The sequence below is a fragment of the Pecten maximus genome, unplaced genomic scaffold (assembly GCF_902652985.1).
Source record: "Pecten maximus unplaced genomic scaffold, xPecMax1.1, whole genome shotgun sequence".
Taxonomy (NCBI): Eukaryota; Metazoa; Mollusca; class Bivalvia; order Pectinida; family Pectinidae; genus Pecten; species Pecten maximus.
Window position 1 is genome coordinate 33254 of NW_022982904.1, and position 16153 is coordinate 49406.

Sequence of the window (16153 nt, forward strand, 5' to 3'; positions counted from 1 at the left end):
GGCCCACGGTTTGCCAGGATACATACTAAAAGTTGATCGAATTATTTCTGTTAAATTGCATTAAATTGATAGGCTTATAAAATATCAATGTTTTGACTGAATTTGCTGTTAAGATGACCCTTTGTGTTCTGTCGTGGTTGTATCCTAATTGCTCTAGATGGCATGAGACGGACCTCCCGTATGTCGCTCAGTAAGGAAGTCACCAACTACTATAAGAAGACCGCGCCTCAAAACGAACCAGGATGTTCAAGGGGCGGTAAAACCAGATAACAAACGATGTATACAGTGTATACACTGTCGTCGATGCAGCATTCACAAAGAATCTGGGTCATCCATCAAGTTTCTAGGTTTTTATTTTTGAATTCAAACAAAACTATCATTATGGTATAGTAGAGATATACAAGGTGTATACACTTGTAAATTGCTTCGAAAGACATGTTATTAACAAGATTTAGCTACTAAGTATATTGCTACCGGTAGGGGTTCCGATAAGTATTAAATTCTTTATAAATATAACACAATGTAATAGAATGGTTGAACTCCGTAAATGTTCTGAAAATATGCAGAAATTGAATTATTTTCCCAGTAATAAAGAAGAAGAAAAACAAGCATACTATCCATAAAGGTTTGCTTAAGCAATACGTATCCCTACCGGCCCCCGGATCAAAACAAATGCCAAAATTTGGATGGAGATGTGCATACATGAAATAAAGATGAAACAAACATAATAAAGCTAACAAAAATATGTATCACACAACAAAAAACAACTGAAGGTGTTCTCAAATCCAATCTTTTGAAGCAGGCACATTTTAAAATATATTCCAATCGATAGATGGAACAAAAGAAAAATTGGCTATCACAGGTGTTGATCACTCGCCTGAAATCCCGAGAGTTGTCCACTTAATGAATTCGTTTGTGAGACTGTTCTACACCAGAAAGACTTCAAATGATAATTTCTTTAGTTCTTACCTGATTGTGGTTGTACTCCGGACCTCTGGGTGTCTGTAAAGAAAATGTTTGACATTATACAAGTCTGTTGTATATTTTGCTTGTTTGTTATATCAACACCTCACAATGAATAACCTTTCCTCCCGGATACAGGTCATCGACCGTAGTTGTAATTGAATACTGATATATTCGCTTTATTTAGTTGAAACAAAGAGCGCTTACCTGTATAATCTTCGTTGGGTTCTTTAATATTTCTGACGTGCTCGGTTACAATATCACACAAACTTTTATTCACCCTTTCCAGCATAGGCAACAAGAAGTCGTAGCTCCCATAGGATATTAATTTTTCTTTCATAAGTTTATCAAATAGGTTCGCCATATTTTTTATATTGACCATATCAGTCGCGGTGAGTGGGTTATTTCTAAGAAGGTTCTTTAAATCCTGAAATTCGTCTTCATTTACGGCTCGACTCAATACGAAAACCATAGTGTTGTGAAGATTTATAACCCTCTTAGGGACATCTACAGCTGTAGCCATGTTGAAGAGTCACCTTTAAATAACAAAACAGAATTACTGAAGAATAATAATTAACCATTTAGTGAGGAATTTCGAAATAAGAATGTGTCACATAAGTCATTATATTATTTTATCACCTATTCTCATACCGGTACACATTTGAAAGGCGCTTCATTTATACGCAATACCTTAGTAATGTAAAAGTTAGTAAAAGTTCTTGATTCGAAACTGTTTCGTGAGAGAAACGTCGTTGTCTTTAGGTTAATCATTCGAATGCATATGACATATCTAACTTTATTACTTCTAAGTCGCCATTTCAACGACTACTGAACTCAATCACTTAACTTTTTTTTTTGTGAAATGGCGGTGCCGGATTCCTTTCTGTTATAGATACCTATAAAGCTGACTGCCTTTCCCTAAGACGTTCTGAAGAGCGAAAGGACTCTCAGATCTCCGCTGTCTCTTCGCTGATCATTTCGGTCTCCTCAATCCTAGTCATTCTCAATCGCTATACATGCATATACAGCCTCAAATTTCTTAAGTCTCGCTCATTCACCATCCTAAACGAATTATTAAATGCATTATCATTATACAGATATAAACTTAACAACAAAGACTTGAATAATAGCTTATTATACCATTTTCTGTACTTAGCTACTGACATCATATTCCATATAATACTCACGCAAACCTCAGTACAGAAGTGTCAATAAAAGTTGACATCATGAAGACAAAATTGTTCAATGTAGATCATTATTATAAGCTAATAGATAATAAGTATTTATATATTAAAGTATTTACAATGCTGACGTAACTATCCACTTGAGGATAACGCTATAAAAAAATGTGAGCTGGCATCTAATACTTTCTCTCCTAGGGAAAGTATGGTCTTTCATTGATATGTGCATTAATTTTTCTATGTATAGAAACATTATATTTAACATTTGACCTTAAAATTAAAGTTACACGTAGTATTCCAAGCAACTGATTTCCATTTGACAGAAATAGTGACATTGACCTTTGACATCCGAGTCTGAAAGAATACTTAAGGTATTATGCAGCAGCCAAGCAAGAGGCCATCTGGGCCTGCATAAATTACCTCCTTTATCTCTTTTTGATATTGAATATAGGTTAATGTTGCTCAATTTTTAAACAAATTTTGTATCACTTCACCAGTATACTACAGGCCCGATACCAGGTATCTTGGCCTCAATTTTATTAAGTTGAAGATTTTCAAGAATTTTGCATGTCTGACTCTAGTGGTATTTAATGAAGATAAAGGTGTTTCATTCAAACAAACCTGGTTACATTCATGATTTGGGATTATAACTACAGAATGCATGTGCCTTTGGATTGTAGAATCGTCCTTTCGTGTCCCACCCCTCCTCTTTGGCAGCCAGCATAGTGCCTCAAGATTCTTAAACAACACTTAGATCAGCCAAATAATGCCGCAGACCAAGTTTAAAAAGATTGTGATCATCAAGTTAGCCATACAGAAGAAAAATAATTTAACAAGGATGTTATATTTGATTATTTGCCCTTCTGACACTCTCTTCCACCATAGAAGAGTTTTAGCCTAAATCACAAATTGGCAGTTGGATTAAAACCCCAAAGGAGAAAATTGTTTGAGTTATGTATCCTTAAACTGAAAGCAAAGAGACATAATTATTGATGAAAGCATGCTATTTTGAACTGAATATGTGCTGATCTGACAGATCCGCCAATTCAAAATGCCCAACAACATTATAGGAAGTTTTAACTAATCTAAAAATTTCATTAAAATTATTGTTAAAAAGGAAGTAGCAGAACTTTTCTATATATATGTAATCTATTGATGTATGTGTATTGTGTATTATCAAAATCCACGAAATGTGACAATTTTTTTACCAAAAGGAAACTGGAAACTGAAAGAAATGAGAAGAAACTTTTGAAGATATTTAACAGAAAGAAATGTAAAGATTCATGTGAGGGACTATAACCACAGAGATATTATCAATAGAAAGGAAACTAATTTTAAGTATACAAAAGAGAAAGAGTAAACCTATATAGGAGTTTTATATCTGATTTATATGAATATGTCCTCTGTCCCCAACAATGGAAAGTAAACCAACCTTAGCAATAAAATGTTAAAATCTTACCTACATGGAAATTAAAATGGATTTGTCAAGGTTCACCTCTTTTGTAACTTTCAGATTTCCTTGAACTGGATAAATTGGAGAAATGAAGTCAATGTGACTCAATAAAATAACCTATTCCATTTTTCACCCACTTTCAAATATCATCAGATGTATATAATGAGGTGTAGATCAATTGGAAACAAATATGAATGGCAATCTGCTAGAATAAGATGTATAGGAAAGAAAATCAAAGTACTGGAAGTACTGTAAACGAACATTATTGTTTAATGCAAAATCAGTAATCTTCTAAGTTTTAAGTTGATAAATTTACTGATATCGGTTTAGGAATTAATTGCAAATAATTTGAAATGTTTGCAGCTGTTCTGATTTGATTGTACACATGCATGTTTCTGTAAGGTCCTAATTGAAATTGGAAGTTTGTTGATCTATCTTGGATCGATGAAAATAAAATATGTCTTCTTTCTTTCGGGAAGGCATCATCAGTTATAATACAGCCAGGACTCTGTGACCTTATTGATGCCAACTTCTAATATGCACTAAATTTAGGCTAGTTCCATCGTTAGTTTAGCATATATACACTGTAGTTGCATTTCAACTTAATATGATGAAACACACATAAAGAATTACTGAAAACCAAAACCAGAGCTGCTAATCAAGGCCCGAATTAAGAATGTATCCTATTGAAACTGTACTCATGCAAGCATTTATGGTACTTCAAAACAAAAACACCTGACTCCTTTTGTTCAGGAATCATTTGATGTTAATAAATCTGTATATGAGAAGATAAACTTCTGGTATAATTACAGTATTGTAAACAATGTGAATAACAACCAGATAAAGACTATCTTCATCGAATAATTCAGCAAACAGGAAAAGAAAACTTCAAACGTCATTTTCAACTTCAAACCTGATCACAAAGATTACAATCCATTCGATGGGACGACACATTCCCTATTTATTGTCCTTTTCCAATGTTGATCATCCAATCATACTGAACCACACAATTCAGCAATGTAATTGCACAAATCACATCCTTTATGTGGAGAGAACATTTTTGGGGGTGTTATAAGATTCCATAACTGTATGCAAATTGTGAAGCATTCCATATCTATAACTATACAGTATATATACAGTACGTGTATATATTTACACATATCAAAATTGGAATGACACAGGAGATTTGCAAGTTTAAGTTCACCATCAGTCATGGGAGGTTTATGTAAAATGTTATATTTACCGGGGTAATTAGTAATTTTGAGAATATATTTATGAAGCTCTATTCTGTACATTCTACCAGTGTTTAGAGAATGGACACAATTATATGTTCTCCGATGTCAAAATTAATCATATGTAAAATATTAAGGGTTTATTCGCCATTCTAGGCCTGATTGCCGTCATAGTAAAATTACCAAAATGGACTTGAAATCAATATTTTTAAGAGAATGATCTATGACTTGAATATTTCATAAAAATAATGTAATACATCGTTTATTCACTTCATTCAGATCTTCAACACCGCATAATTTGTGAAGTCATATATAGAAATACATTAACCATTTTGTTATTGATTTATAGTTCACACAAGTAAGCACTAGATGTAAGCAGTAAGTACATGTATATGTACCGCGCGCTATCTACTGGCATGACTTTGAGTACAGTAAACTACACTCGCTTTGTGGATATTGACAGGATAACATATATTTACATACTAATTCAATTTTAGAATTGTAACTGAAATCTTGTAACAGCATGGCACAAATAGTCATCTGAACATTTGTTGTATATTGAAAAAAATATTTAAGGTAAATTTTCAGTTTATCAATTCATTGATTACTCCGTGTTTGAAGTATGGTGTAGTGAGAATTTCAAGTCTTGATCATGACTTGATGAAAATTTTAAATTAACAAATTATTAAAATGAATTTGTTTGAAAAATAACACAAGTTCCACAGCAATATTATATAGAGAATCAATCACAATATATCAAAAGTTATAAAACTACAAATAACAATTAACGGCTGAAATATCAAATTAAGTGAATATCACAAGTATTTTTGCATTTGTTTTTAGATAATCCGGATTTCCGTTTTCCGGCTTTAAAAAAAAATGAGAAGTATTTTAATTGCCGTTATAGTTGAATTACCAAAATGGACCTGAAATCAGTATTTTTAAAAAAAGAATGATCTATGACTTGAATATTTCATAAAAATAATTTAATACATCGTTTATTCACTTCATTCAGATCTTCAGACACCGCATAATTTGTGAAGTCATATATAGAAATATATGAACCATTTTTGTTATTGATTTATAGTTCACACAAGTAAGCACTAGATGTAAGCAGTATGTATATGTACCGCTATCTACCGGCATGACTGAGTACAGTATACTACACTCGCTTTCTGGATATTGACAGTATAACATATATTTACATTCTAATTCAATTTTAGAATTATAACTGAAATCTTGTAACAGCATGGCACAAATAGTCATCTGAACATGTGTTGTATATTGAAAAATTATTTAGGTAAATATTAACTCATTTGCTTGACTTTTAGAATTGTAACTGAAATCTTGTAACAGCATGGCACAAATAGTCATCTGAACATATGTTGTATATTGAAAAATTATTTAGGTAAATATTAACTCATTTGCTTGACTTTTAGAATTGTAACTGAAATCTTGTAACAGAATGGCACAAATAGTCATCTGAACATCGTGTTGTATATTGAAAAATTATTTAGGTAAATATTAACTCATTTGCTTGACTTCAATTTTCAATTTATCAATTTCAATTCATTGATTACTGTGTTTGAAGTATGGTGTAGCGAGAATTTCAAGTCTTGATCATGACTTGATGAACGTTCTAAATTAACAAATTATCAAAATGAATTTGTTTGAAAAATAACACAAGTTCCACAGCAATATTATATAGAGAAGCAATCACACTATTTCAGAAGTTATAAAACTACAAATAACAATTAATGGCTGAATATCAAATTAAGTGAATGTCACAAGTCTTTTTGCATTTGTTTTTAGATAATCCGGATTTCCGTTTTCCGGCTATAAAAAAAATACGTAGGAGTAGTGTATACTAAACGTAGCCATATCATGTAACAGTTGATTTTAATCAGATTGACTTAACATGAACTAACACCGTCTCAGTAGTTCGTCACAATCGAAAATTTGATCGTGAATTCGGTATTTTGCAAATTCTTTCAAAATACTTCCAGGTCTCTATACACACACCAAAGATTGATAGATCCTATATTGGGTCCATTCTCTCGTAAAAATGTCGATTTGGGTCCACTATCGGCCATTTCGGTAATTCAACTCTAACGACAATCGGGCCGCGATTCGCAAATGAAAAATTAATTTAAAATTCGTAAACCTCTAATATTTTATATACGATACAAATAGGCATTGAAAAACATATATGTGGGTCAATTCTCTGAAAATAATGTCAATTTAGGCCTATATTATAATTAAGCCCCGTTTTTCTTCGTTTCGGTATTTCCAAGTCTGCTTCACCTGTGGTCTGTTTCAGTAAATATTCTCGACTTTGCCGAAATAAAAACAAGCTATATAATTGTTCATTTTAAACATGACAACTGCCGACCACACGTATCTAAAAATGTTATTGTGGATATCATCTGAATATTGCCGTAGTTATCTGTCACTTCGATTGTAAACCCATTGCCAAAGTCATGGAAGAATCGACCAATCAAATTGGTTTAACGTTTGATTTCCGTAATCTTGCAGTTACCTCCCTTACAACAGTAAATACGTTCCAAGTATCGCCTACAACAACCAATCCCGTGCACATGGCAACAAGATATTATCATTTGCATTTGATTTATTGGTCGTTTTCGTCAAAGGAAAATGGAATATGGAAATCGATGACAATGTTAACACTATGACCAGTCACCCTGACCACAAATGCCACCTAGTATCTATCTTTCTCGCAAACATGTTCAGTAACCTATAGTATGATACAATGTATCGTCTCGTACCTATAGTATGATACAATGTATCGTCTCGTATGCCGTTATTGATATATTTCTTTCTCTAAATTATAGAAATACTCATCTAGTTGATAATGATGTAACATTCTAGAATATATATATTACAAATTTAAGTAAATCGCGGACATATTTGCAGACCTATGCTATAATGTCAGCCGTTTTGGAATGAACACGGAAGAGCAAAACTTTCTAAACATCCGGAGACGAATGCGCCTGCGCAATATTTGTTTACATAAATATATTGACCTGGAGTTATTCGCAAAGTTCAGGTTCATTTAGTCTTCACATTTCGCTAGCGTTATGCATTTCTCAAATCGTATGCATCTTGAAAACATCTACTGAATACATTTCAACATTTTCGGTAAAACTACTACATAAAACGAAGATGTTTTTGCAAGTAAATTATTTGAAGCGTAAGGCAATGAGGGCAGCCATATTTCATTGAAACAGACAGTAGATGGCGTATTGGTGAATGTGGTTACCAAATATGGTCATATTTCTCAGTCCAGTTCTTGATGGCAATAACCGAACATTAATGTTCGTTTAAAAAAGGGGCACAACTCTTCAAGTTAGTGAAATCCACCCCTAAATTTAGCATATGATCATCCGTCATTTGAGAATGTGTTCCTAAACCAAAGTCAACAACTGTATGAGAGCTTGTCAGTGTCTAACTTCCGGTATTGGGGCAAGAGGAAATTGTGAATCATGTCAACAAGTAGTTTTGGATTGATACACCAAATATGTTAATATGAAAGTTTGAAAAAAATGTTTTCTTATTACTTCAAACACATATGTTCTACAATTATTTCAATCATAGATTTTGGAATTGAAGGAAATATTTCTATGTTCGAGTGGATCTAAGAGATATATAACACAGTATTATATATTATAATAAAGAAATGTATAAATTGTCACAAAAACAAAAAACATGTCAACCAACAATACGATGTGGAGCGCAAAGGATTTTGAAAGCAAGGGTTTATGAAACAAAACAGCAACCCCCCCCCCCCCCAAAAAAAAAAAAAATAAAACAAAATAAACTTTACACTGATGAACTTAATTAAAAAATATAAACCATAAAAGTTAGTAATTGTGTACAATGAACTTAATTTTACATCTTCACAAAGTGTTTACAAAGTCCATCAGAGCTGACTGAGAAAACCCCATTTCATGTATGTCACTATCCGGGAAGGCCGTCCATAATTATAAATGACCCTTGTTGAGTTGTACGTTAAACAATACATAACCAAACATTTATTTTGAAACGGAGAACATGTGTGTCGGAGAAACAACGTCCAAGTAGCATATATGTTTATCATATACACGTCTCTACCAGAAGGTAGAAAGCTGTAGTAATCCAGACGAATCTGCCGTGGATAGACATTTATTATGAAGTGTTTACAAAAGGATACGATAACGTCGATAGTAACGTGGCCCTGTGGTCAGGGTCAGCTGAGGGTAGTCAGATCAGACCTGCAGACCAGTCAATTTTAAACAAAGATGAACTGTACATGAGAGGTAGAAATAATCTTAATAGAAAAATCCTGCGGATAAGTAATTAGATCGACTATGGTTGAGAAGATGAATTATTTATATGACCATATCCGTAAACTGTAAAACGAAAGTAGGTCTAGACTAACTAGGTGAAGCAAATACTGCTGTTTTGTAATAACTATTCCTTTAACTTGATACGATAGCTATGACCTAAATCAGTGCTACCTTCCGTTGTATTTTTAGCACATTGGTGTCTCAATAAATGCGAAAATAATCCGGTAATTTTCAATATGATCTTCTGTTTTTATTATCGTCATGTAAAAAATGGATATTCCAATCCTTAACAAATCATCGACAAACATAATTAACGAAAGTAATAACGTTGGTCAGATGTCAACAAAAATATATAGCCTAAATATGACACAATAAAAAGATTTAGATTGTAACAAATTTGGAGGTATCTTCACAGTTCGTATCATACATCGTTTTATATACACATTTATTTCGAAACTCCGCCTATCCTCTTAACATTACACCAACTAATTGACAAATTATGATAATGAACAACTCTACCATTCTATAAAATGTCTGTGGACCTACCATTGAAGGAGAATAAACACAGAGAAATTCACATTTTTGATGATCTGCCTGAATAATTGTTTCCCTCTTGTTCCTATGCAGTCATACAAAATGGCGGCGCAATTGCAATCTACAACTACTACCCGAATGCACAAAGTGGGTGTACCGGAACACCGGTGAGTTTGGTGGACCGACACCATCACTCGGAACACCTCGACCGATTCTCTACAGATGACCGTAGAGAATCGGCCGAGGTGTTCCGAGTGCCGACACCATAGGTTTTTGATTCCGACAGAGTTACTGCCCTTGTCGACCGCTCTTCGGTTTTTCTTGATGATAACCTCGTGATTCGCAGTGTTCACACCAGATGTTCAGCGAGTACAAAACCCGAAATGCACTCAGGCGTGAAGCGATTTTTGTTGATTTATTGTGTTTATTAGGTCATATCTCCGTTATTACTGAGTCGATTTTTGTTCGGACACCAGCAGTAAAAGGGTTGATTTATCCCCTTTAAAATGGTGTATAAGTAATATATTTAACAGTATTAAAAATTAGAAGTGAAAGTGGTGGCCGGAATGAACCCATATGAAATAAAAATCTCGATATTTACAACTGTTTTCGTTATAATAAATACCCATATCTCTAATAATACTGAACAGATTTTTGTTCGGGAACCACTAACAAACGGGAATCATACTTTCGGAGAAATAATTGTTATAAATTTGTACTCATGACGAGATATAACCGCATTTCGTCGTATGTATTCAATGTTTACACAACGCCCATGATTGTTAGTTATATAACTTACATCTTTGTGGACTACACAAATTACTTGGTAATTGACCAGAACAAGGGTGTTATCTGGGTATATGTATGTACAATATACAAATCCTTGTATTTGCGGTGTCACATTTATGTGTTCAGTGAAAATATAAGGTTGAGAGATTTTGTAAAGGGGTAGATGGTTTTGTTATAAGAGTATTACTGTCATATTCAGTGTACATGTCGAAGTATGGAACACGACCTGCACCCTAACAGGGGCGCGAGGAATTACCCAAATCTACCCAAATCTACCCAAATCTACCCAAATCCACCCAAATCTACCCAAACCTACCCAAATCTACTACGTAAATCTAACAAAATCATACTTTAAGCTTATAATTTGGGAAGTTGTAAAATCAAAATTTGAGTGCAACATTGTCGCGTAAAGCACCATGAATCAATCTAATGTACACATACACTCTAACTTCAGTAGCGGTTATCTCCCCTTATGCATATAATGTCAAGGAATAACAAAGACCTGGTTAATTTAAAGACAATTTATTACGTAGAATATTGATAATGTAACAAGTAATGCGTGTAGTCGATGTATAGAAATAGTATGAAATAATTCTTAGACAAAAGTCTTCTTTAATTCTAAGCAAAGCCTATATGTAAATATAAACGTCTGTATATCATGTAAAAATCTAGTTGTTACATACACATATAATTTGTTTTACATACATTCATAACATTACTATGTATTTATTCTGTACATTTAAATAATTTCGAATATTTTTATGAACAATACAGTCGTATTCAATGTAACATCTCATAAGCATCTTGGTATATACTTGTCCTCTAGTCTTGACTGGGTTGACCACATTGAATACATTTTAAAGAAAACTTCCATACGTTTAGGTACACTGAGGAAACTAATATATGTTCTTGATAGAAACTCTCTACAGACTCTATATATATATTTCATAAAACCAATATTAGAATATGCCGATATTGTTTGGGATGCACTACCACAATATCTCATAGACAAAATAGAGCAAGTTCAAATTGAAGCTGGCAGGATAGTGACAGGTGCTACAAAAATGGTTAACATAGAACTGTTATATAAAGACTTATGCTGGGAAAAATTATCAGATCGAAGAAAAAAAGCACAAAATTTTCCAATTTTACAAAAATTTTCACAATAAAACACCAAACTATCTATGTTCCCTTATACCTTCCTTACACTCAGATCTTCATGATTATAGAACCAGACAAGCTGATCAGCTCTTATCAGTTCAGACAAAAACAAATTATTATAAATCATCTTTCTTGCCGTCAGCTATAAAATTATGGAACTCGGTACCTCCAGAAATTAGAAAACTTTAAGCTTGTTTCCAGATCCTTTTGCAAATTATGAACTGTTATTTTGTATATTTGTATGTAATGTCTATGAATTGAATAAAATACTGTTTAAACTAATTTCGAATGTCGTTAAAATTATGTCGAACAACAATATACGTATATATAGTAATTTATCTCATAATCTATTCCACATATATAAAAACCATATTAGATGTATATCAAATATATATTAAAAACCCTACACACTCTAAAATGTACACATACAATACTGTCATTGACTGATACAGTAGACAAATTTCAGTTCTCACTTTAGCCCGAACGCAAAGTGCACCTGACGAGGTGACGAGTCTGAAATTGACTACTGTAACGAGGTGCATTTACCACTGAAATAAAAAAAAATTTTTTATCAATAATTAAAATGTGTATCCAATGTCAGTGTCAGGTCAATATACTGGACTAACCCATGAAGAAAATGGTCTGGTTTCTACAGTTTTTAAACGTTGGTTGCAACATATTACATATTCTATTTCCTCTTGTGATGTTGTTTAATCTTACAAGTTCGGAATATACATTTGGTGTTGGACAACAGGCTCAGCCTATATTAGTCTTTTCCTATAGATTTCCAGTTTAATGAACATATGAGTATTACAAAATTAGTATGTAGTAGGAAAATATTAGAAGTTAATGATTGATATACATGTATATAATCAAAGAAAACACATTCTCACTCACTCTCATACTACTATGTATTCATGATGTATTTTCAACTGATAGAACTTTTACATAAATATTTATTAATAAATGAGTATATAGACATAATTATTACTTATAATTTTGAAAGCGTTAACTTTTTTAGATAAGAACTAATAAGATTCTTTATATATATCAGCTGGCAAGTCAACGGCACCATATTATAGAACGTGAAGATTGACATATCCTAGAAGGTTATATTCAAGTAAAGTGGACATTGGAAGAAGAAATGAATTTCGTTTATGATATTAACACCACATGTACAAGAACCATCATCAACCAAATGATCCATACATTTATCATAATTTAAATCACTAGCTTTGTTTCGTAATTGACAATTTAAACCTGTTATAAACCTTAAAGCTTCTAGTTTAACAGATTCAAGTAAATCAGATTCATTTTTGTACAGTTTCGTAACATCCATGGTTGGTAGTTTTATAAAGTAGATAATCAGTTTATGTGTTAATTCTATTGTTCTAGGAGATGAAAGGTAAAATATGACTTCAATCTATTTTTCCTTCACATTATTGCATGTATATTCTAGTCCTTTATTTGTCTAATGCAGCCAGCATTATATTTGGGATTCAATTGCAATTTGATGTTCCCAAGTCGTGGAGTTACCTCCCTTTGATAACATTTCCAGTATTACCGTAAATATCCATATATTGTCTCCACTAGTACTAAATATGCATTTTGTTATGTTTTATGAACTGAACCTCAAGTACATACGTATCTATACAATATGTAATGTGTCTTATGAGGATTATTGTAGATTTAGACAGTTGTTACAATTTATCATTTGTTTTTGTTGTAGTTTCTTACGGGTTTTTGAATTAAAGTCTAATGAAACTGACTATTCGTCTCCGTTATCTATCTGTCGGACCAAAGGGCAGAATAGTAGGGTTTAATGTTACACGGTCACGCAACATGGGCATGAGTCAAATGGGTATGTCATTGTTCTTGCTGTGTCCTTACTATAGTTCCAGTCGTGTGTAGACGCAATACAAACCAGACGGGTTGCGAAATATCACATTAGTGTTTTTTTTCTTTATTGTTGAATACAAGCAGAGGCTAACATAGCTATGATATGTTAAATAGCTATGGGCGGATTAACACAGCTGTTACCTGTAGTATAGCTCAGTCTGTAGAATTTCAAACTCACTAAACGAGTGAAGATAGGCCATTGAGTAAAGATTTGTGTGAAAGTAATTAAAATTAATATCCGAGTAAGTAACCGTGTCATCAGTATGGATTTGTTTCTCGATTTAGAAGTTTGGTCTCTAGTAAGGATAAATGTCTCGAGAAAGGATTGGTGTCTCGGGTTAGGATTTGTGTCTCGAGTAAGGATTCGTGTCACGACAAAGGATCTGTGTCTTGAGTTAGGATTCGTGTCACGAGAAAGGATTCGTGTCTCGAGTAAGGTTTGGTGTCTCGAGTAAGGATTGGTGTCTCGAGTAAGGATTTGTGTCTCGAGTAAGGATTGGTGTCTCGGGTAAGGATTGGTGTCTCGAGTAAGGATTGGTGTTTCGAGTAAGGATTTGTGTCTCGAGTAAAGATTTGTGTCTCGAGTAAGGATTCGTGTCTCGAGTAAGGATTTGTGTCTCGGGTTAGGATTCGTGTCTCGAGTAAGGATTGATGTCTCGAGTAAGGATTGGTGTCTCGAGTAAGGATTGGTGTCTCAAGTAAGGATTTGTGTCTCGGGTAAGGATTGGTGTCTCGAGTAAGGATTGGTGTCTCGAGTAAGGATTGGTGTCTCGAGTAAGGATTTGTGTCTCGAGTAAGGATTTGTGTCTCGGGTAAGGATTGGTGTCTCGAGTAAGGATTGGTGTCTCGAGTAAGGATTGGTGTCTCGAGTAGGGATTGGTGTCTCGAGTAAGGATTTGTGTCTCGGGTAAGGATTGGTGTCTCCAGAAAGGATTGGTGTCTCGAGTAAGGATTGGTGTCTCGAGTAAGGATTTGTGTTTCAGGTTAGGATTTGTGTCTCGAGTAAGGATTTGTGTCTCAAGTAAGGATTGGTGTCTCGAGTAAGGGTTCGTGTCTCGAGTAAGGATTGGTGTCTCGAGTTTGGATTCGTGTCTCAGGTTAGATTTGTGTCTCGGGTTAGGATTTGTTTCTCAAGTAAGTTTTTTTTATCTCGAGTAAGGTTTTGTGTCTCGAGTAAGGATTGGTGTCTCGAGTAAGGATTGGTGTCTCGAGTAAGGATTTGTGTCTCGGGTTAGGATTTGTGTCTCGATTAAGGATTGGTGTCTCGAGTAAGGATTTGTGTCTCGAGTAAGGATTTGTGTCTCGGGTTAGGATTGGTGTCTCGAGTAAGGATTTGTGTCTCAAGTAAGGATTGGTGTCTCGAGTAAGGATTGGTGTCTGGAGTAAGGATAAATATCTCAAGTAAGGATTTGTGTCTCGAGTTTGGATTCATGTCTCAGGTTAGATTTGTGTCTCGGGTTAGGATTTGTTTCTCAAGTAAGTTTTTTTTATCTCGAGTAAGGATTTGTGTCTCGAGTAAGGATTTGTGTCTCTAGTTAGGATTTGTGTCTCGATTAAGGATTTGTGTCTTGGGTTAGGATTCGTGTCTCGAGTAAGGATTTGTGTCACGAGAAAGGATTTGTGTCTCAAGTAAGGATTGATGTCTCGAGTTTGCATTCGTGTCTCGAGTAAGGGTTTATGCATCGATTAAGGATTTGTGTTTAGAGTTAGGATTTGTGTCTCGGGTTAGAATTCGTTTCTCAAGTAAGGATTTGTGTCTCGAGTTAGGATTCGTTTCTCAAATAAGGATTTGTGTCTCGAGTTAGGATTCGTTTCTCAAATAAGGATTTGTGTCTTGAGTTAGGATTCGTTTCTCAAATAAGGATTTGTGTCTCGAGTTAGGATTCGTTTCTCAAATAAGGATTTGTGCCTCGAGTTAGGATTCGTTTCTCAAATAAGGATTTGTGTCTCGAGTTAGGATTCGTTTCTCAAATAAGGATTTGTGTCTCGAGTTAGGATTCGTTTCTCAAGTGAGGATTTTTGTCTCGAGTACGTTTTTGTGTCTCGGGTTTGGATTTGTATCTCGAGTAAAGATTTGTGTCTTGGGTTAGGATTTGTGTCACGAGTAATGATATATATCTCAAGTAAGGATTCGTGTCTCGAGTTAGAATGGGTGTCCGGGGTTAAGATTTGTATCATGAGTAAGGATTTGTGTCTCGAGTTAGGATTTGTGTCTCGAGCTGTGTCATGGGTATAGCGTTTTTTCTCTTGAGTATTTAGATATGTGTTATGAGTAAAACGTTTTGTGTCCTAAGTATAAAGATTTCAGTCAAAAGTATATAGGTTTCCTATGCGTTGCGTCAATTCGCATGTGGGTTAATGTTGCGTCCCATTCTGTTGCTTATTAGTGTATTTTTGTAAAATACTTGTACATTCCGATGACGTCACATTGTTTACGGATCTCGCGTTGTGTCTGTACTGCCTGACACGAAGGCTTCATTTTGTATTTTTTAGTGTTTTTGTTAGTTTTCTTATATTTCAATTGATCAGGTATGGTTAAACAACCTCAATCAATATGAGGTGTGAGCGTACTTTTAAGAAAAAGCGGCATGGTGC